At 30.9% G+C, this 23,756-nt stretch overlaps 1 long non-coding RNA gene across 1 annotated transcript; it reads left to right on the top strand.

The window, feature by feature from the left end:
• The first annotated feature begins 21,391 nt into the window (after positions 1-21,391).
• Positions 21,392-23,474, top strand: LOC140035006 (uncharacterized). Its single transcript, XR_011838924.1, has 3 exons — positions 21,392-21,871; positions 21,975-22,088; positions 23,168-23,474. It is a non-coding gene; the product is annotated as an uncharacterized lncRNA (long non-coding RNA).
• Positions 23,475-23,756: the final 282 nt, after the last annotated feature.

Here is a 23,756-nt window from a genome sequence, read left to right as displayed (position 1 = left end):
AAGAAGAAATTATATTGTAAGAGCAGGGGTGATATAAATATAATATTTACACCCTTGAGGAGTTCTGCACCCATATTTTGTGAATTTCTTTCCAGTATAATATATTCTTCAACATCGCCTAGTCCATCACCATTGTAGCCCAGAATGTCAAAAGCACCAGCACCACCACAAGCACAATCCAGAGGCTGCTCAAGGAAATCTACTTCTCATGTGCTTGTCATCGAAAAGCTGCCTTTGAGAGTCCTGTTTTTTTAATATAAGAGTAGAGGTCTTTTGCCGCTCTTGTATAAGAGTAGAAGTCTTTAGGGTACGCATAAAAGTAGATACAAGCCAGTGCCATTGTTAGTATTAAACGCTAGAATTTTCAATCCAAAGCTATTTTGTTTTCTTCTTTACCGTCCCATACTTCCTTGATCGTTAAGCAAATTTTGACCAAACGCAGCAGATGTCTTTTTTTTTTTCTTTTTTTGCAGTTCGAATTCAGTTTAGCATATAAACTGCCAATTAGCTTTTATGTTCTCTATCATAACCCGTGAATTAGTTTATTTTGTTAGGACCGGGTCAGGAATAGACAAACTCAAGTTAGCACAAAGTAGGTGGTATAACCGACCATATAATAGATAGGCGGTAGATACCAGCCATATAATAATTAGGCGGTAAAACCGACCATATAAAGACAGATAACAAAGCAAATAAAAGACACAGAAGATTTACGTGGTTCGGTCAAATTGACCTACGTCCACGGGCGAGGGAGGAGCAATATTTCTACTATGAAGAAAAAATACAAAAGATCGTAGAAAAGTGGTTCCTAGACCAATAGGCACTTATAAAAGAGTTTAGAAAATATTCCTAAACTCATAACAAGAGAGCCTAAAATATTTAACTGAATGGGCTAAATGACTCAAGAAGCTAATAGCCCATATTACTCTCTTGAGTGGTGCAATTGAAACCTTCATATGAGCCCCCTATTTATAGTTGTATTTGGGAGGCTTTCCTTCTGCTTCAGGCGATGTGGGATGAGGAAATTCTGCCACAGTCAAGGATTGCGGCTGAAGAATTGCGACTCAACAAATCTCCACCTTGGCATAATTTTGAATCCCACCATCGATAATAGTAAAACTGCTCCACCTTCTCCACATAAACCCCAATGGGCTTAAATCACCAACAATGAACACCAACCAAATCCAAGCACTGCTTGAACTTGTAAACTGGAAGAGGTTTCGTAAACATATCGGCTGGATTGTCCTTAGTATTGATTTTCTGAATAAGGACTTTTCCCTCAGCAATGATATCCCGAATGAAGTGATACTTCACATCAATATGTTTCGTCCTCTCATGATACATCTGATCTTTAGTCAAGTGTATGGCACTTTGACTATCACAGTGAATATCAGTAACACCTTGATATAGACTTAGCTCGCTAAATAAACTCTTCAACCACAAAGCTTCTTTGATTGCCTCGGTCACAGCCATATATTCTGCTTCAGTAGTAGACAAAGTTACGACAGGTTGTAGAGTAGCTTTCCAACTAACAGCACAACCGCCAATGCAAAATACATAGCCTGAAAGTGATCTTCTCCTGTCAAGATCCCCAGCGTAGTCTGAGTCTACAAAACCAACCAAAGTGTTATTATTTCTTCCAAACTCCAAACATGCATTTGAAGTACCTCGCAAGTATCTGAGAATCCACTTCACAGCTTGCCAATGTGCTTTACCAGGGCAAGACATATATCTGCTAACAACACTGACTGCTTGTGCAATATCTGGACGAGTACAAACCATTGCATACATAACACTGTCGACTGCACTGGAATAAGGAACCCGTGCCATATAATCTTCCTCTTCATCTGATTTTGGTGATTGAGCAGCAGATAGCCGAAAATGGCTAGCAAGAGGAGTAGATACTGGTTTAGCATCTTTCATGCCAAAACGCTCCAAAACTTTCTCAAGGTAATTTTTCTGGGTCAATAACAACTTCCCTACTCCTCGATCTCGCTTGATATCCATGCCAAGAATTTTCTTAGCTGCTCCCAAATCTTTCATTTCAAATTCACTATTTAACTGCAGTTTCAAAGTGATATTTTATACGCTGTCGGTGTATATAAGATTTACTCTTAAAAAAATGCATTGTTCAAGTTTTTTTTTTTTTTAAATATAAATGAAAGGTTTCAAATTCAAGATTTCTCACTTATATTTTCTCTCCCCATACCACCCAATCCCTTCCTATTCCAGCGAAAGATTATTTTTATAAATATAAATAGAAGGTCTCGAAGTCATGAGCAGTTCTAATTTGTATTGTTTAACTTGAAAAGTCAACGGTTCGCTTGTAAAAATGGTCTAATTAGAGAACCGGTCCGGATCGGATTTAATAACTATGCTTATAGGTCCCTTTTTCCTAAAGGATATAAAAACAAGAAGTAATAGTTTTTTTTTCTCCAAAAAAGAATTTCATATTCCAATATTCCTTCTTATGGGTGCGGTAATGGGTAGGGTCCTCCTTATAAAGTAATCATTGAGATTTTTGTACAGTTGAGCTATGTTCGTAAACTCTATTCCATCCAAAAAATTCTATTGCAATAAAATTAGTAATCTCTAAGTTAATCATTTTAACTTAAATTCATGAACAAGTTATCAACCGACATGCAACGCACGTATTTTCTAGCATATCTAAAAATGAAAAGATCATATATCTACCTGTTTTTAATTGTGATGGAGATTAATATTAGTCTTGAGGAATTGTTTTGTTGTTATATCTCTTCCAATTAATTTTAAAATGAAACAGCAAAATCTGACTTTGGCATACAAAATTTAATTACTCAATTATGATTTGGTAAACAATTACGATAATGGACCTCAAAAGTTTGAAATTTTGAGTATAGATGGACAATCTGATTACTAAGATGACCTGTTTAGTATTTTGGCATTGCATACAATGATTTCTTTTATTGGCCAATTTTTGCAATAACTAATTTGGAAATCACTTACCCAATAAACAAATTTAATACCTTTGCATAGGTACTTTGCATATTGCCAGACTTATTTGATGTAAAAGAAGGTGCATAGACAATTCAATATTATAGGAGTCTTTGTAGAGTCGAATTCCAAGTCTAATCCTTTGGTACCTTGCATATTGCTAGACTTGTTTGATCCAAAAGAAGGTGCATAGGCAATTCAATATTATAGGAAAACTTTTTCGGTAGAAGTTCGTCTTTATAGAGTTAAATTTCATCTTAATAGCCCTTTACTTTACTGTGGTTTAGTATAATTATCCCTTTGCTTTTTGGAGTAAATTTTTCAGACAGTAATAATATATATACTAATAGGTGTAGATCCATATTATATGTATAAAATTTAATTTTTGAATTCAAATTAATACGATATCATATACATTTAGATCAGATAATATATACATTAACAGTGCATGAAAAATTTGGAAATCACTTACCCAATAAACAAATTTAATACCTTTGCATAGGTACTTTGCATATTGCTAGACTTATTTGATGTAAAAGAAGGTGCATAGACAATTCAATATTATAGGAGTCTTTGTAGAGTCGAATTCCAAGTCTAATCCTTTGGTACCTTGCATATTGCTAGACTTGTTTGATCCAAAAGAAGCTGCATAGGCAATTCAATATTATAGGAAAACTTTTTCGGTAGAAGTTCGTCTTTATAGAGTTAAATTTCATCCTAATAGCCGCCCTTTACTTTGCTGTGGTTTAGTATAATTATCCCTTTGCTTTTTGGGGTAAATTTTTCAGACAGTAATAATATATACACTAATAAGTATAGATCCATATTATATATATAAAATTTAATTTTTAAATTCAAATTAATACGATTCATATACATTTAGATCAGATAATATATACATTAACAGTGCATGAAAAATTACGCTTTACCTTATTATAATTTGATTAGAAAAACCCTCTTGGCTGGATACTGTACTACTACTCGTACAATCATTTAGATTGTTTTCCATACAGCAGGCCCCAGCATTCAATGAGAGCAGATGACGGCCCCAGCACCAAGAAACTTCATGTGAAAATGCCAAGCAACTTCCATGCAATTGAACAAAATATTCAAATTTGCCAGCAAATCATTTCCTACCACTACTTGGAATGCAATTTTGGCATGTGCTTGGATTGTAATGAATAGGTAAACAAGTGTCAAGGTTAGTCTTGGCCATAAAATTGTCTCAAGCAATTAGACCTAAAAATAGTTGAGAACTTTTAAATCCATTAAAGTTACACTTTTTCAGCTTCCTTAGCCAAAAGATTTAACAAAACAAGAAATTTGTATTAATGCCCTTTTTGTGATAGGATTGAAAAAATGCATTGCTCAAGTTATTCTTACCCAACATTCATTCATCACAATTTCTTTTAACCAATTCTCCACGATATTGGACTCAACACTCTTTGTTGTGTAAAGTTTAAGGTATTTAACTCTCAATGATATTACAAATTAAACAAAGTAAATACAAGTTTCAAGATTCCAAACAAGATTTTTAAATGTGTAGTAAAAGCAGCAACAACTCCAATTTTCTTTTCTTTTCTTTTCTTTTTTTCTATTCTATACACTTTTTATTTCAATAAAATTAGCAAATACATCACAACTAAATAATTTTCATCCCACCGGTTGTTACATTCATTTATAGAGTCTCAAACAACAAATTGACAAGTAAAGCCTGATCGGGTGGTTACTACATTATTGTACGTACAATCATTCAGATTTTTTTTTTTCCACAGAACGGCCACAAAATTGGATTCTTTGCTTATTATAGATGCTATAATGCTCCAAACACTCAAAAGCTTCTTGATAGATAGGTCAGTGTGTTTTTTACAGGTTTCAAGTAATGTGGTTGCATTAGGTGCCAAATCCCCCCTTCCCCCACTATATCTATGTGACCTTTTGTTTCACAAAATAAAAGAGTTATACGAATTTAGAGTTAAGTAGCAGCAATAAATTGCATAATTATACCTCCAACTACTAGAAGTTACTGAATTGGTCCCTTGTGGGCTCATTGAAATGTCAATCCATGACTATTCAACAACTTTGTGGAATGATCCGTTGAGACAAAAATGCCCAGACGACATCGTTCCAAATGAAAGTAGAAATCATTTTTAACCTTCCAACTAGTTTCGCAATACTTACCAAAAAAAAAAAAAGTTTCTCAATAACCAGGCAATCAGCAAATTAAAAAGGATAATTTCAGAAACCTGACAATTTCACTCAGTGCCCTCAAACTTTAAAAAATCTCATTTGGCTCTCTTGTTTTAAGCGTTTTGTAACATTTGAAATCCATTTCAAAATATAATATTAAAAAACTCATTTTGAGAGAGAGAGAGAGAGAGAGTATAATTTCATTCCAAATTTGTCCTTTCTTGCGATTTTTTAATTGTCATAACACACCAAATTTGTTGCTTATCTTTTGTAAATTGATTGATGTAGTTCTTTAATGAAAATCTAAGAGTTGGTAACAAGATCAAAAAAACTCTTTAATAATTTTTATGTCATTGGTTTGGACAAAAAATGTTAAATTACTTAAAATTATGAATCGTTTACACTACTCTTAAAAAAAAACTTGCAATAATTCATAACCGTGAGAATACCTTTTGCAGTGACTTAAAAATAATACAAACAATTTTACATATAAATTTTATCATGTTGTATCTTTTTAGTTGGCAAACCATCGATTTGGACGTCTAAATTAAAAAAATAAAAAAATGTGTAAATGATTTATAAATTAGCTCATAACACATATATTTGAAGTAGAGAAAACGTCATTTGCGTTACTTGTTTCTCTTTGTCCATGATACTAATTGATAAATGCTTCACATTTTTCCAGTCTCAGCTCTGTTAGCTTGGAGTTCTGCTTTTAACGGGTCCGTCCTTTTTTAACTATAAAGTACTACTCTTTGGAATTGTCAGAGCACTACTCTTTCGATTTTTTTTTCAGCAATATTATAAGTAATTGGTCCCTGCAGCGGACTGAAGTGGTCGATGTGTAAATGTAAGATTATGCTGATCTTTACGCGTCCCACATGTTGTATCTTTTATATTGTACTAGTAGCATTCCAAATATATCAATCAATTTGATTGGGATCAAAACATGTGGGGTAAGTTTTTTTTTTTTTTTTTACATAATTATTCAGATAAAACCAACCCAGGCAGACCCAATTATCTTTGTAACTTACAAAAAACTTTGATAAACTTTCAAATATATTATACACTCTTGACATTTAAAAAAAGGGATAATTTCACAAACCTCTCCTAAGATTTTTAAAAATTACAGAGAGCTCCCTCTAGGTTTTCAAAATTACATATACCTCCCCTATTTTTACTTTTTAGTAACAATATAGGTCCAACAATATAGATTTTCTCACAGAATTCCTAAATTGCCCTTTAAACTAAGAAAAATATAGTATATTCAATTATTTTTTTCAACACTTTGCACAAATCGATAAACCTAATTTTTAGCAATCATTCAAGTATAAGTTTTAAAACTAAATAGCAGTCCAAAGGATCCCAATTTACATGCATAGCACACACAAACCCCATTGACAACCAATTTTATATCCCAAAATTAAATATCAATGCTCAAATACCTTTTCAATACAAATTAATCTCACTTAGAACTGCTATTACAACCCTTCAATGGTCTTAAAAATATTAATATCTCAAATATAGAAAATAAATTCCACCTCCATAATAAAATCATAATAAAAAGTTTCTAATCAAATGAAAGAAATCCTTATGTAATTATTGACATTTTATTAAAAAAATTTTAACAATAAACAAAATATGATAAATTCAACATCTTTAGCTCTTTTTCCTATTTCAATCATCAATTTCATTATTTATTTCTCTATCACTACGACTCTCTTTATTTCTTTCTAATTTGACACATAATCTACTCCTTCTGTTGATTTTATAATTTCAATTTGCTAGTATCCACAAAATTGAAGATAATAAAAAGAGGTTATATTAACTGAAAAAGAAACGAGTGAAAATAGACAAGAGATAGAAAAATAAATTTTTTTTTGGGTTTTGTAAATTTATCGCCTTAAATTTAAAATTTTCAACCAAGTGGAGGGCATTATAGGCATTTTACTATATCAAGGGAGGTAAGTGTAATTTTTTAAACCTGAGGGGAGCTGAGTGAAATTATCAAAAACCTCAAAGGAGGTTTCTGAAATTATCCCTTATAGTTAATTGATGAAATCTTATAAATATTGGTGAAGGGTCTAAATGAAAAGTAGTATTAAAAGTTGTTTGACTTTTGTAATGACTCTTATTTGGGAGAGCAAAAGTGTAAAAACATGACATTAACAATGGAAAGAGGGAGTAAAAGTTTCAATAATTCAATGACTATTATCTATTTCAAAAAACAAAAGTTCGATTAATTTGAGATCACGAGTTTGATTATTGAGACGCTAAGGAGACTATCATTGTGCGTCTCTATTTTGAACCAAGAAGCGAAATAGCTAATCTTAAAAGAAGAGGTGTGTTTCTGTTTAGTGATGATAAAATAAACTCAAGTGGGCAAAGCGCAACTTATCCCTAATTACATTGGAGATTAGTGCTAACTGACCCTTTACTTTATTTCAATTTAATTGCGAGGAGCCAAAAGCAATTTCTTATCGCTCTTGGGTGGATATTATGAGCGTGTTTAGATAGTAGATTATTTGGAATAATTTTTTGAAAAACAACACGATAGTATTCTTATAAATATAATATATATAATATAAAAAAATTTAAAATATATGTTGATAATATAATCAATAAATTATTTGTAACGTGTGTGAGATATATTGGTGCCCACGCAAACATTCAATCAGAGAACATGAAGGCCCCCGCAACAAAGGCAATTCAAGTGAGAATGCCGACAAGCCACGGCCCTCAAAAGTGGTTAGGAGGAGAAATTTCATCCTTTTGGGTTCCACATATTTTGTCACAATCTTGTGATTATCATTCAAAAACGCATGACCACCTGGAAGACGAAGGGAGTATTTTAATTGAGTCAAGTCCATATTACTTGCTATGTTTAATTGGTGTGTATTTATATCATTAGCAGTTAGCAATTGTTCTTTTGTACAAAATCTTCCCTCTAGTGATTAATCCTTTTTGTTCATTATCTTTATATATATATATATATATATATATATATATATATATATAAATTCAATAGGACGATTTTGCACTATTGAGTTTGTGGGGTTTTTTTTTGGGGGGGGGTAACAAAATGCAATACAAAGTACCAAAATTCCATTGAGAAATCATCATTATATTTGAGTATACATGCAAAACAGATGGAAATTAAAATAATACTCCCTCCACTTCAAATTATTTGTCTCATTTTAGGATTTAAATTTTTTTTAAAAATAGTAAGTAACTTGACGGTGATGTTAGGGGATTTGTTTCTAAAATTATTCTCAAAAATTCAAAATTTTAAACTTGGATTTAGTGCCAAATATTGATTAATGTGAAAATAACATTTAAAGAAAGAGATTAAAAGTAAATTTGAGTTTAATAAAATAATAAATATTTTGAGACATTTTAAAATAAAAAAATAAATCGGGAAGGAGTAAAAAAAATAAAACGAATAAAAGAGAAACTACTTCCCAATTCCCTTTCCCCCAAAAATCCTTGTTCCCACATCGGTGGTGATAAGTATGTGTGTGTAAGATTTAAGGTCCTCAGGTTTACTCATAAGTCAGCAATTGCCTTTTGAATAAATTTGTGGAGTTACCTTAGATTATGGGTGTGTGTGTTTATTATTTACTCTTGAAAGACAAGGAAAAACAGGAGAGTGGAGTGTAGGTTAGTGAGTTCGTAGTCACGGCTCTTAAGCTGCCTTCCCAATTCCCTTTCCCCCAAAAATCCTTGTTCCCACATCGGTGGTGATAAGTATGTGTGTGTAGGATTTAAGGTCCTCAGGTTTACTCATAAGTCAGCAATTGCCTTTTGAGTAAACTTGTGGAATTACCTTAGATTATGGGTGTATGTGTTTATTATTTACTCTTGAAAGACAAGGAAAAACAGAAGAGTGGTGTGTAGGTTAGTGAGTTCGTAGTCACGGATCTTAAGCTGCCTTCCCAATTCCTTTTCCCCCAAAAATCCTTGTTCCCACATCGATGGTGATAAGTATGTGTGTGTAGGATTTAAGGTCCTCAGATTTACTCATAAGTCAGCAATTGTCTTTTGCATAAATTTGTGGAGTTATCTTAGATTCTGTTGGGATATCAAGTGTGAATCAATATCCCACATCGAAAAGAGATGAGTAGAATAAGGACATATAAGTGGGAATGATCCATAGACCCAAGGCCTTAAGGTTTTGGGTTGGATGTGGTGTCAAACCCATGGTTGTGGTTTCCATTCTAACTCATGGTTAAACTCTCCCCGAGTTTGGCTCTCTCAGAGCCCAACAAGTGGTATCAGAGCCGATGGTTCGGCTGGGCATTGACTCCAGGATAAAAAGGCAGTGGGAGTGGTAAGACGTGGCTTGGATAAGAGCGGGGAAAAAAAATCATGCAGGCCTGCAGTGAGGCAAGGGCATGTGGGCTCTTGAGTAAGAATCGTACACTTCAGATTGAAGTGGGCTTGATGGAGTGGATGGGCTAGGGAGAGAGGTCCGATGTGGAAGAGATTCACAATTGAGGGGGAGATTGTTGGGATATCAAGTGTGAATCAATATCCCACATCGGAAAGAGATGAGTAGAATAAGGAACATATAAGTGGGAATGATCCATAGACCCAAGGCCTTAAGGTTTTGGGTTGGATGTGGTGTCAAACCCATGGTTGTGGTTCCCATTCTAACTCATGGTTAAACTCTCCCCGAGTTTGGCTCTCTCAGAGCCCAAAAGATTCTAGGTGTGTGTGTTTATTATTTACTCTTGAAAGACAAGGAAAAACAGGAGAGTGGTGTGTAGGTTAGTGAGTTCGTAGTCACAGCTCTTAAGCTGCCTTCCCAATTTCCTTTCCCCCAAAAATCCTTGTTCCCACATCGATGGTGATAAGTATGTGTGTGTAGGATTTAAGGTCCTCAGGTTTACTCATAAGTCAACAATTGCCTTTTGAGTAAATTTGTGGAGTTTTCTTAAATTCTGGGTGTATGTGTTTATTATTTACTGTTGAAAAAAAAAATTTAGACTTGCAAGATGACAAGAAGGAATCAGAGCGCCTGCTGTTTTAGCTGCAAGTTGAAGGTTGGCTATATGCTGCAGATGTGACAACTTGTTGGCAAGAAAGTGTGGCTACAAATTGTCGGCCACTTCCAGGAAGTCACGGTAAAGTGGTAAAAGAAAAGTTCATTCGTGACATCTTTAGGGATGTTGCTGCGGTATGTCTAGTAGTCAGAGAAGAGGTGTGGAAAGTTGCTGCGATATGATTGTGGCCACAAATGGTAGGAAAAGTGTGTTGGATGGGCACGTGTAATGGTCTTTTGTGACCTGAAACTTGAAGACCTGTTGGGCATTGAAGTTAAGCGGAAAGGGGATAGCAAAAGTTGAGGGGATTCCAAAGCGTAAATATGAAATGTAGAGTGCTTAAAATAAGTAATTGTCAAAGTGAGAGGGTCGTAAACGAAAGTGAGGGCAGCGAAAAAGGCGCGAAACTTGGCGGAGAAACTAAACACTGTAAGCATATAAAATGAAAAATTTAATAAATTTAAGCATTAAATTTATAATGAATAAATTATGGATTCCAACCTCAGGTGTTAAATTTATAATGAATAAATCATTACTTTATTTTAAATAAAACCTTTAAACCTAGTTTGTTAAATAATACATATAATCATTTATTATACAGGTATATTATGAGTAGTTACTAACTAAGATACTAAGTTTTAATCAGTAATAAAACATCTTATCATTATTTCAAATAAACTTCCTACTACTACTTTGAGATAAGGTTTTAATGTAAAAATTGTACATGTATTCCAAAAAATAGTAAATTTTGTCCTTAATCATTTTTATTACCATGTTATTAGTAAGAATTACTATTTATGTATAAAAACTTACTGTTATTTGAACTAAACTTACTCTTTTAAAAGTAAGTTTGGGATACAAAGTAGTAATCTATTTATTTAAAAATTAAGTTTAATATTTATTCCAATTTACCTTTTGAGGTATAAAAGTTACTAATCTATTAGGCTTAACTTATTATTTTAAATGGGAAACTTACTTCCATAATTTTAGGTGTTATTCTATTTAGGTGAATAGGTCCAACAATAAATCAAATGGTCGCTAAAAGTACAACAACCTGTTATATTAAGTAAAAATTATTTCGCTACCATAACTATCGTTACTAAAGCATCTATAGGTATATGTATTACAGAGGGGGTTTTGGATAAGGAGCTTCCAAAATTGTCAAAAGTTTGAATGCTATTTTAATAGAATTTTATATTTTTATAATTAAGAAATGTTTATCTCTTAACTAATCCTGTAACCGCTCCTACAAATCCTATAATCATGCTCATGTTTTCCCCACATTTCCCCCACGCTTTTCCCACTAACCCATAAAATTCAAACTCCTAAACTTTAACTAACAGATAATAACCACCCCTGTAAAATGATATCTGCAAATTCCAATTCACATCTCACATTTATTACTGACACTTATCATATCACTGATAGTAATAGCTAACCGTTAATTTAAGAAATTCGCAACTACGAAAGTCAAATATCCAAAATTTAGGAGCATGTTTAAATTATAATTTTCACAATTCAATGTATCTTATTGTCATAATATATTTTACTCTCACAATCATTCACAAATTATAAAGGGATGTAAAAAATAAATAATTTTTTAATAAAAAATTAATTCAAAGGTAGTTAATTCACACACACATGCACACATATATACATATGTATATATATATTCTCATAATATAAACTAAAATTATAAAAAATTAGGAGGGCTAACTTTGTTTTACACAAATATTTACACAATATGAATTAAAAATTTTTAAAACTTTGGGAAGAAGGGACCTATGGCCCCGATTAGATTTTCAAATGTCAATGCAAACTGCTGTGCACTTGAACCTAGAATAATGGATAACTATGCAATAATGTATTTCTAAATTATAATAAATAGAATTTTGTTTTTCTTGTAGTTTTTGTGATTGTGATCAAATGAGGTATGACTATGCAAGTGTATTTGTTGTCAAATATCATTTTTACTTTTCAAATTTATAGTTTTGTCCGTGATTGTATAGCATTATGATATAGTAGTAATACAAAAGAAATACCATGTAAATGGTGATAGTTTTTTTCAAATAAACAAAGTAGTTTACGAATATTCTTATCTAGTGAGCAAAAGGGCAGTTCGGATATTTAAAAATCTTGCTACACAAACAACAAAAGTAAGGTAGGTTAGTGATATTTTTAAAACTCCAGGGGTGTTAAGCGAAATGAAGAGAAACCTCAAGGGAGGTTTACAATATTGACTTACTGAATACACTTATTTATGCCAATTATACTCTTCATACTAATTATATTTTTAAACTAAATTATTATTTACGCATATTTTAAAACTTCAAATTTAATTGCTATTAGCGAAATTATATTGATGTGTTTTTATACGAGTAGTATTTTTTTATTTTGGATACTACTTTCATTAGAATTTAGTTTAAAAACATTCACCGGAGTTTGAAAGCATCCAGAGAGCACCGATCGATGTATCTTCAAGCGTAAATTGGAATAAATATGCAACTTAATTTTTTTAAAAATGAATTACTACTATATATCCGAAATTTACTTTTTGGATAGTAGGTTTAGTTCATACTATTTTTCATAGTATTTTAAAATATGTAAGTACAAAAAAAAATTAAATTATACCTATAATCATGTATTATACGAGTATATTATGAGTACTTACTAACTAAGGTACTAAGTTTTAATCATTGATAAAACATCTTATCGTTATTTCAAATAAACTTTCTAATACTAGTTTGAGATAAGTTTTAAAGTAAAATAGTACATGCATCCCATAAATCAGTAAATCTTGATTATTAATCAAATTTGCCATGTTATCAGTAATAATTACTATTTATGTATAAAAACTTACTATTACTTGAATTAAACTTGCTATTACTTGAAGTAAAATAGTACATGCATTTGCTAGCCTTTTGCTTTGGCTAATTATAAAATTAGACATAATTGTAGAAACCTCCTATAGGTTTTTGACATATTCATACCGCATTTCCTAACATTTGCAAAACTATACAAAACTCCAAAGACTCTAAGGTTTATAATACAAATTTAATTCCAACGAAGTTTGCTAACATTAAAAAAATTACTTTACATGAGGGAGTGAAGTGAAAAAAATAGGAGTATAATAATATCCCTTAATTGTTTATTCCATAAATATCCCTTATACATGTATGTGAGTTGAATTTGTTTAATAATATAAATAATTTTGGTGTAATGGGCCATTTTTATGTGTAGTTGGAGCATATTTTGCCTGAATAAAGCTATTTCTAAGATTTTGCCTGAATACCTAAATTATATGTGCAGTTGGCGGATTTACCTTTAATATAATAATAATAGTAATTGCAAAACACAACATTATTTCCCTTTCCTTCTATATTCTCTGTTCATGCAGCATTTCCCCTCGACATTTCTCTACTTTTCATTGCTCTCTTATTCATCATGTTAATCCAAATGAATATGTGATTTTATTAGTTTCAAATGGGTAGTTGAATAAAATCAATTAATTAGTGGCTATTAAATGGACAGATTTCGACTACCTATTTATAATTAATTCAATTAGACGTAAATTCAAATTCATTAGTAAGCAAATGAATTTGAATTTGTATACACAATAGGTATATCAAAGTTTTTGCAAAACCATATCTATCCAGTGTTTCCTATTCTTTAATTTTCATTTATTAAAAGTTTTGGAAACAAAATTGGTTTTCAAAACAAAATTGGTTACAGTAAAACAAACTACCAACTATTTATTAAGCACTCATGTGAAAGTATTTTCAAGTACCATTGTCTGCTTGACATTTAAACTAATTTTTTATCATAATTTTTTATTATTACCATACCCATTCGGTGTGTCATAACCAGTGCTCATAATAATTGAAGTTTTTGCACTAGAATACACTATGTCTAACATTAATTGTTGGGGTTAAATGCAATAAAATCATGACTAACTATATACTTAATTGTAGTTTACCCTTTAAACTATAGTAATACACTTTTCCTCCCTTGAATTATTGGCAAAAAAATTTTGGGGTTGTAGAAAGGCATCCTCAAAGTTTCGTAATTTTTACCAATTTGGGACAATTCACGGGAAATGAAGAATTAATCGTTAGAACCAACGGTTTTACCCAACAAAAAATGGATAAAACTGAATGGAGCCATTTTTAACGGAACAATTGCAACAGACAAAAAGCTCAATTCTTCTCCTTCTTCCCTTTGCCTTTCTGCAACCCCAAAATTTTTTTGCCAATCTCTGGAGTTTTAACGACCGTTATACAACTTTCAAAACAAATAAATTCATTTTAAATTTTTATTTGGGATTATTTCATAAACCAAATCGCGGCCACTTTCTGTAAAGTATCACTTTCCCATAAAAGACCAACTGTTTATGGCTTTCCCTCCATTATAAGAATAGAGTACCCATTTTTTCATAAATAAATTTATTTGTCGGATAAAATAAAAATAAATTCATTTTCTAATAAAAGACCAGCTCTTTATGGCTTTTCTCCATTATAAGAACAGAGTATCCATTTTTCCATAAACAAATTTATTTATCGGATAAAATAAAAATAAACCCGTTTTTCAATAAAACACCAATTCTTTATAACTTTCCTCCATTTTAAGAATAGAGTACCCATTTTACCATAAACAAATTTATTTATCGGATAAAATAAAAATAAACCCGTTTTTTGGATAAAACACCAGTTCTTTATGACTTTCCTTCATTATAAGAACAGAGTACCCATTTTTCTATAAAACAAATTTATTTATCGGATAAAATAAAAATAAACCCATTCTCTAATAAAATACCAGTTCTTTATGGCTTTCCTCCATTATAAGAGCAGAGTACCATTTATAGGTAAAATCGTTGGTTCTAACGATCAATTCTTCATTTCCCGTCAATTGTCCTTAATTGGCCAAAATTACGAAACTTTGAGGATGTAATGTGTTTGGGATGAAACTTTGAGGACGAAATTGGCCAACCATCCAAACTTTGAGGAGGAAAGTGCATTTTTTCCTATAAGATATTTAATCAAATATTATTTTCTTGTCTTAATTTTAGTTATGACTATACTACATATTTATTAAATAGACATATCTTTATAATTAAAGTTAATATTTGATATTTTAAGATGCCATATATTTAAATAGATGAAAATTATTTTGAACATAACATATTAAAATAATTTTATTTGTCAATCATTTTGGCCCCCCCCCTCCAAGGAAAAAATCTTGGCTTCGTCACTGCTTAGGAGGAAATTGGGGTCTATTGCTAACAAAAGATTGTGAAAATTTACCTTTATATCCTAATTATTTGGAAAAATCTAATGAACAAAATTTACAAAAAAAACCTTGTTTCTTACCAACAAATTAAGTAACTAATAAAATCACCTGTAATGTTGCTTTAACATATTTAATTTATATTAAATACAAATTTTACCAGTTTCACTTTCGTAAAAATATAAGTGTAACACTTTTTCAATTTTTGTTACAGATTCAGAGTAAAATGCCCATAAATAGCAAGTATTTTGTTGATGTAATACAAAAAATCCATAAAGAGCTTGTATGTTATGGGCGCAATCTTTTTTACTTGCATATATTTAAAATTTGTTAAATGCAAAATCTACTAGTTTCCCTTTCGTAAAAATATAAGTATAATACTTTTTCAATTTTAGTTACAAACATTTATGTATTTTACATAAATATAATGATTCAGAGTAAAATACCCATAAATAGTTAGTGTTTTGTTGATGTAATGCAAAAAACTCATAAAGAGTTGGTATGTTATGGGCAAAAACGTTTTTACTTTCACATATTTAAAATTTGTTAAATACAAAATTTACTAGTTTTCCTTTCGTAAAAATATTAGTGTAACACTTTTTCAATTTTAGTTACAAACATATATGTATTTTACATAAATGTAATGATTCAGAGTAAAATACCCATAAATAGCTAGTATTTTGTTGATGTAATGCAAAAAAATCATAAAGAACAGGTATGCTATGGGCAATATGCTTTTTACTTTCACAAAAATCAGTTTATGTTAAACACAGGACAACCAATTTCCCTTTCGTAAAAATATTAGTGTAACAGTTTTTCAATTTTAGTTTCAAATATTTATGTATTTTACATAAATGTAATGATTCAGAGTAAAATGCCCATAAATAGATAGTATTTTGTTGATGTAATGCCCATAATCGGGAGAATCAATTGGAATTCACTGTTCTTCAGCCTTGGACGCTTTATGTAAAGTAGAGATATTTGTATTCAATTAAATGTGAAACAGGTAACAATCTATCTTCCTACGAACCCAGCTTTCACAAATGTTAATATTTTACTAATATAACAATTAAAATCAATTTTAATAATTCAAATTTAGTAGGTTAGATAAAAGTTGTTAGAAAAGTGAGAAACCAAAAAAAAATAACTCAAATTTATTAAAAGTCTAAAAAGGATTCAGTACTTCAGCTTTAGAAGTCCTCCAAATGACTATATATTAGAACGTCTATAATCAAAATAGATTAGATAATTAAAAAAATTAATATTGATAATTAAAAAACTTAATATTTCAAACATTTATTTTCTTAAGTTTCACTTCTTAAAGGCTCTCAACTTGTTATTCAATAATGACCATATGTTGCTTCAAAGTCAAGCATGGCTGTGTTTAGTACTACTTACGCTTCCTCTTCGGTGTTTTATTCGTAGGCCCATTATATTTATGTTAATTCCGTCACGCCCCAATACATTTCCAGCTTCTGCAGTACGCAACATTTCCCCACCCCCCCAACGGGTTTATAGGTCACCACTTGCTTTTATAGAAATATTCCCTTCATCCTCCGTACATGTCAGCTTTTTTGCTATACTTTACCTTTCCACGTGCTTGCTTCTTTGCCATATTCTTTACCTTTCCACACCTGTTTTGGATTAGCTGAATACACTACAGAATTTACCCGTCTTTGGAGTGTAGCTTGGCAGAGTGAAGCCAGGGATGTTGCTGCGGTATGTTTAGGAGTCAGAGAAAAGGTGTGGAAAGTTGCTGCGGTATGATTGTGGCCACAAATGGTAGGTAAAGTCTGTTGGATAGACACGTGTAAAGGTCTTTTGTGACCTGGAACCTAAAGATTTGTTGGGCATTGAAGTTAAGTGGAAAAGGGATAGGAAAAGTTGAGGGAATTCCAAAGTGTAAAGATGAAATGTGAAGTGCCTAAAATAAACAACTGTCAAAGTGAGAGGGTCGTAAGTGAAAGTAAGGGCAGCAAAAAAGACGCGAAGCTTGGCGGAGAACTTAAACACTGTAAGCATATAAAATGAAGAATTTAATAAATTTAAGCATTAAATTTATAATGAATAAACTATTACTTTATTTTAAATAAGACCCGTAAATCTGGTTTGTTAAATTATACCCATAGTTATTTATTATACAGGTATATTATGAGTACTTACTAACTAAGGTACTAAGTTTTAATCATTAATAAAACATCTTATTATTATTTCAAATAAACTTCCTAATACTACTTTGAGATAAGGTTTTAATGTAAAAATTGTACATGTATTCCAAAAAATGGTAAATTTTGATCCTTAATCATTTTTATTACCATGTTATTAGTAAGAATTACTATTTATGTATAAAAACTTACTGTTATTTGAACTAAACTTACTCTTTTAAAAGTAAGTTTGGGATATAAAGTAGTAATCTATTTATTTAAAAAGTAAGTTTAATATTTATTCCAATTTACCTTTTGAGGTATAAAAGTTACTAATTTATTAGGCTTAACTTACTATTTTAGATAGGAAACTTACTTCCATAATTTTAGGTGTTATTCTATTTAGGTGAATAGGTCCAACAATAAATCAAATGATCGTTAAAAGTGCAACAACATGTTATATTAGGTAAAAACTATTTCGCTACCATAACTATCGTTGAGTATATCTATATGTATTGCTGAGGGGGTTTTGGATAAGGAGCTTCCAAAATTGTCAAAAGTTTGAATGCTATTTTAATAGAATTTTACATTTTTATAATTAAAAAATGTTTATCTCTTAACTAATCATGTAACCGCTCCTATAAATCCTATAATCATGCTCATATTTTTCCCACATTTCCCTCACGTTTATTCCACTACCCCATAAAATTCAAACTCCTAAACTTTAACAAACAGATAATAACCACTCCTGTAAAATGATATCTGCAAATTTCAATTCACATCTCACATTTATTACTGACACTTATCATATCACTGATAGTAATAACTAATCGTTAATTTAAGAAATTCGTAACTACAAAAGTCAAATATCCAAAATTTAGTAGCTTGTTTAAATTTCAATTTTCACAATTCAACGTATCTTATTGTCATAATATATTTCACTCTCACAATCATTCACAAATTATAAAGGGATTAAAAAATAAATAATTTTTTAATAAAAAATTAATTCAAGGGTAGTTAATTCACACACACACGCATACATATATACATATATATATATTCTCATAATATAAACTAAAATTATAAAAAAATTAGAAGGGCTAACTTTTTTTTACACAAATATTTACACAATATGAATTAAAATTTTTAAAACTTTGGGAAGAAGGGACCTATGGCACCGATTAGCCCCTATTAGTTTGGGAGTGTTTGGATAGAAGATTTTTCCAAATAATATTTTGCTTACATCATAAACACATTTTTCAACCCACCTTTTTATCTCACATACATCATATCACAAAAAGTACTATCATAATTATTTCAAATAATATTTTAAATAACACTCTATCCAAACAAATTTCAATAGCGTCTTAGTTCCAAACCTGCAAGATTACAAAAGAGAAAATAACTGATCACAAAATGAATTTTACACTATGGTGATCCCACCCAAATGTAGTTATTTCACGTACACACGCACACATATATACTTATATATATTCTCATAATATAAACTAAAATTATAATAAATTTGGAGGACCTGTTTTATTTTACACAAATATTTATATAATATGAATTAAAATTTTTAAAACTTGGGGAGGAGGGCTATGACCTCCATTAGCCCCCATTGGTTCCATTATTGATTTCAATGGCATCTTAATTTCAAACCTACAAGATTACAAAGAAAAAAAATAACTAATCACAAAGCGAATCTCACACCATAGTGATCCCAATGAAATATTTTAAAAAGATTCAGCAAGTTCACTTTAAAAAAAATACAAGTCTTGCTGAACTTTTTTTGTAGTACGAATTCTTCAAAATTCAATAGAATTAATTAAACCACCAATATTAATTTTCATACTAAAAGTTGATTGGTGTAAAAAATATTCGCACCTTTGTACAAGATTATCAAATCAAATGCATAATGTTGGTAAGTATTTCATTTTAAAATCAAATAAAACATGCAATTACATTTATTTCTATCCATATATTATTCATTTTCTAATATAAATTATTATTATTATTTTAAGATCCATCTTCTGCAAAAACACAATTCTTGAATGATTTACAGTTTTTGTCATACTTTGAACTATTGTTAGACAAATCTTAAATTTTAATTATGTTGGTATAATTTTTTTAACTTTTTTCAAATTAAAATGGTATAATTTTTTAATTTATTTTAATAATGTAAGTATCGTGCGTAGCATGGATATTCACACTAGTTGTCCTTGTATGACCGAGCCTGAGAGTTTAAGCATGTTTTGGTTGAATGTTATAATTCAAAATTTGGGTTTGGAGGGAATAGGTTATATCCATTGTAATCAAAACTCAAACAAAAGTGGGGATAAGCCTGATTGTCACAACGAACTATATAAAGTGGATTTTTTTATTTATTTGCACAATGCTACCTTATTTTTACATGCATCAGAATGGATTGATTACAAGTTGCATTTGCTTGCCTTTTGCTAGAATTTTGGCTAATTAACAAATTATACTAATTGTAGAAAAGTAAGTTTGTAATCATTTTCAATTTTTGAAAAATTTGAAAATTTGGATAACGATAACAACAAATTTTCCTAGTTACATGTAGAATATCACTTGTTTCAATATCACAATTTTTATAACTTAACACCTATGAATATAATAACATAAAATTATTGTTTTATAATACGATAAAATTTTATTATTTTCTAAGGTTATGTGAAAGGCCAAAATATTTTTCACAAAATATTTTAAAATATATAAGTACAGAAGAATATTAAATTATACATATAATCATGCATTATACAAGTATGTTACGAGTACTTACTAACTAATGTACTAAATTTTAATTATTTATAAAAATTTTATTGTTATTTCAAATAAGCTTCCTAGTATTCATTTGGTATAAGCCATAAAGGATTGAGTGATTTGAGTCAGCTGCTTCTGTATTAATTTTGACTGTGGTTAACAAACTCAATGATTTAGTCCGTCTGACTTAGGTTAGTGGGAAAATGGGTCACAGTTGGCTGGAATAAAATTGTAATAAACCCATTTTTCAATAAAAAAAAATGAACTTTGTATGACTTTTCTCCATTATAAGAACAGAGTACCCATTTTCCTAAAAAAAAATTATTTATCAGATAAAATAAAAATAAACCCATTTTTCAATAAAATCCTAACTCTTTATGCCTTTCCTCTATTATAAGAACCGTGTACCCATTTTGCCATAAACAAATTTATTTATTGGATTAAAAAAATTTATTTATCAAAAAAATAAAAATGAACCCGTTTCTCAATAAAACATCAGCTCTTTATGGCTTTCCTCCCTTATAAGAAAAGAGTATCCATTTTGCCATAAACAAATTTGTTTATCGAATAAAATAAAAATAAACTCTTTTTTCAATAAAAAACCAGTTCTTTATGACTTTCCTTCATTATAAGAATATAGTACCCATTTTTCTAAAAAAATTATTATTTATCGAATAAAATAAAAATGAACCCGTTTTTAAATAAAACACAAGCTCTTTATAGTTTTCCTCTATTATAAGAATAGAGTACCCATTTTTTCATAAATAAATTTATTTATCAGATGAAAAAATAAATATATTTTTCAATAAAACACCAGTTCTTTATGGTTTTCCTCCGTTCACTACAACAAAAAAGGGTATTAGCGACAACAACTTTAGCAAGAAGTAGAAAGCTTGACGCTCTTAAGAGGCTTATAGCAAAGAAAAGGACAATACCTCACCAAAAATTGGAGCCATCATATACTCTGCGAGGGCAAGGACTTTTCTCGCTTAAAATTCTCGCCAAAAGGAGCGCGGAAAGCTTCCCTCCAAATACTGATTCTAGTGGGCCAAAGTTTCTATGTTATTGGTGAGAAATCATGGGTGCTTTTTTGTGAAAATTTCAAAATTTTGCTCCCTTCCAATTTTTAGCAGAGCCGCGCATTGAAAATTTTTTAACCATTCCCGGCACAGCACTTGTCAAGCCTAGCACCACATGAATTCCAAGCCTTCCATACTTGCCAGGCTACTTTCCCAAATATTGTTCTCAGATCAGAGCCCTCGAAAGTTCAATCGCAACCTCCCCTGCACCTTTCTCCTTCTATCTCTCTTTCCCTCTCTATCAATTTTCAGTTTCCCGTAGACATATGGTTCCCCTCTTCCTCTCTAGCATCCAGATCTGAATTTATACAATCATGGACACACTTTAAAGACCCTTCCGATGCAATGGCAGACTTCAAGGAAAAGGGACAGTGTAGGTTTTTAATATGTTATTTTCATCTCTGTTTTGTCAATTGCCTTTTTCTTGCATGTTTGGTCAATTTAACAATCGCAAGATAAACTTTTTGAAATTGTAGGCTTCTACTTCAGTGGATTAGAGTGAATGGGCATCTCAGTTGGAGTAGAGAAAGGGGTCTTACTGGAAGGCAAAATGAAAACGGCCCGTCAAAATTTCAGATCTAAGATTTCAGGTAGTCTCCAACATATTTTCATACTAGAATTCTTCCTTCCACGATTTGATTTTTCCCCTCCTTTGTCGTATTGTTCAATCTCCTCTCTTTACCACTCTCGTTTCCATTCCTCCGTACCTCTCGTTGCCCAGCCCTAATTGTCCCCTTTTGTTGTCCCAAACCCCCTGTATCTTACACAATTTTTGAATGCTAAACACTGATTATGACGTGTTCTAAGATTTAAGCCTTATTTATTCGGTGACTTATCTGAAATTTTGGATGACTTTCTACTCCGGTTGGTGATTAGGATTGATGGTGTAGGTGATTTTGCTTGTCTTTGGACTGGTTTGTGGTGGTTCATCATTATCTATTGTTTTGTGTTTCGGTGTTGTAGGACCATTCATGAAGCATATTTTTTCCCTTCCTTTGGGTTAATTCTAATGCTTTCATTGCGTTGCATGTGATTCTCTTAGGTGATAACTTCTCCTCCTCCTGAATGTTTGTGCAAGTTTTAATGCCTTTGGTCTTTTTGCTTTTTGATGATTTAATTTTTTGTTTATTTCTTAACTAAAGATCTAGTAAATAGAATATAGTTTTCTTTTAAGTGAACATACTGGACAAAAATAATAAGGATTAAAAAAAAAGGATCTCATTGGCTATTTGCACCTTGGAAGCCTTGTTGGTAGTAAAATCTAATTCCTTTTTCCAAGTTCATTTCATGCTTTCCAAGTCCGAAAGTTACGCTTGTTTAGCTACTTCTCAATTTTGAATGAGTGAATGCATTTACTATTTTTGTGTTGAAGGAAACAGCCTTGGCGTTACTTTACGATTGGTTTCATGTCAATTGGGGTCATAATGATTTCTTCATCTTAAGTACATGCTACCAACTTGTAGTTTGAAATTCAGTTCACATTTTGTACTTGTGGTTAATAAAAGTGATCCTTAGCATTTCTTTTAAAGTCCCTCATTTTCATTTCTTTTCATGCAACAATATGAGGATCAATGTCTTAGTTGATATATGTAGGCTAATGCAGGTTTAATTTATCTAACTACCAATGTAAATTTCTGTTTAATAATTTTTTTTCCATTGGACTCTGTAGGTTGATGGTGGATTGTAGTAAACCTGGCTATGAAGCTCTTACAAGCTACTTCGATTATGGACTTCGCCAATTAATGCAAACATGATACTCATTGTATATCGGTACATCGTCTATCTTAGCATTTGTTATCCCTGGCAATTTTGGTTGTACATATTAAAGCCTAATTAGGATTTGATTTGAGTATCTTTGTGCTTTGTACTGTTGATAGTATTGGTTGTAATATATTGTTGCTCGTTTTGTATTTGTAATGACAAATTGGTTTGTTATTTCGTATAAAATTTTTGCTATATCTCAATATTGACATTAATGATACCTCTTGCTAGAAAAATGGTTGAAAAAAAAAAAGTAGCAACTACAGTCACAAAGCTGCTTTTGGCAACTTTCTTGCAAGAAAATCATTTAGTTGCATTTGATCGTCTTTGGTAAGGGGTCGATGGTTTCTAATTAAAGAAGTTACTTGTTTATGACAAAATGGGCACTCTTTTCTTATAATGGAAAAAAGTCATAAAGAATTGGTGTTTTATTGAAAAATGAGTTTATTTTTATTTTATCCGATAAACAAATTTCTTTTTGCTTTCAAAATAGGTAC

Source organism: Coffea arabica, chromosome 1c (assembly GCF_036785885.1).
Source record: "Coffea arabica cultivar ET-39 chromosome 1c, Coffea Arabica ET-39 HiFi, whole genome shotgun sequence".
Lineage (NCBI taxonomy): Eukaryota > Viridiplantae > Streptophyta > Magnoliopsida > Gentianales > Rubiaceae > Coffea > Coffea arabica.
This window is presented reverse-complemented; position numbering and strand designations above follow the sequence as displayed.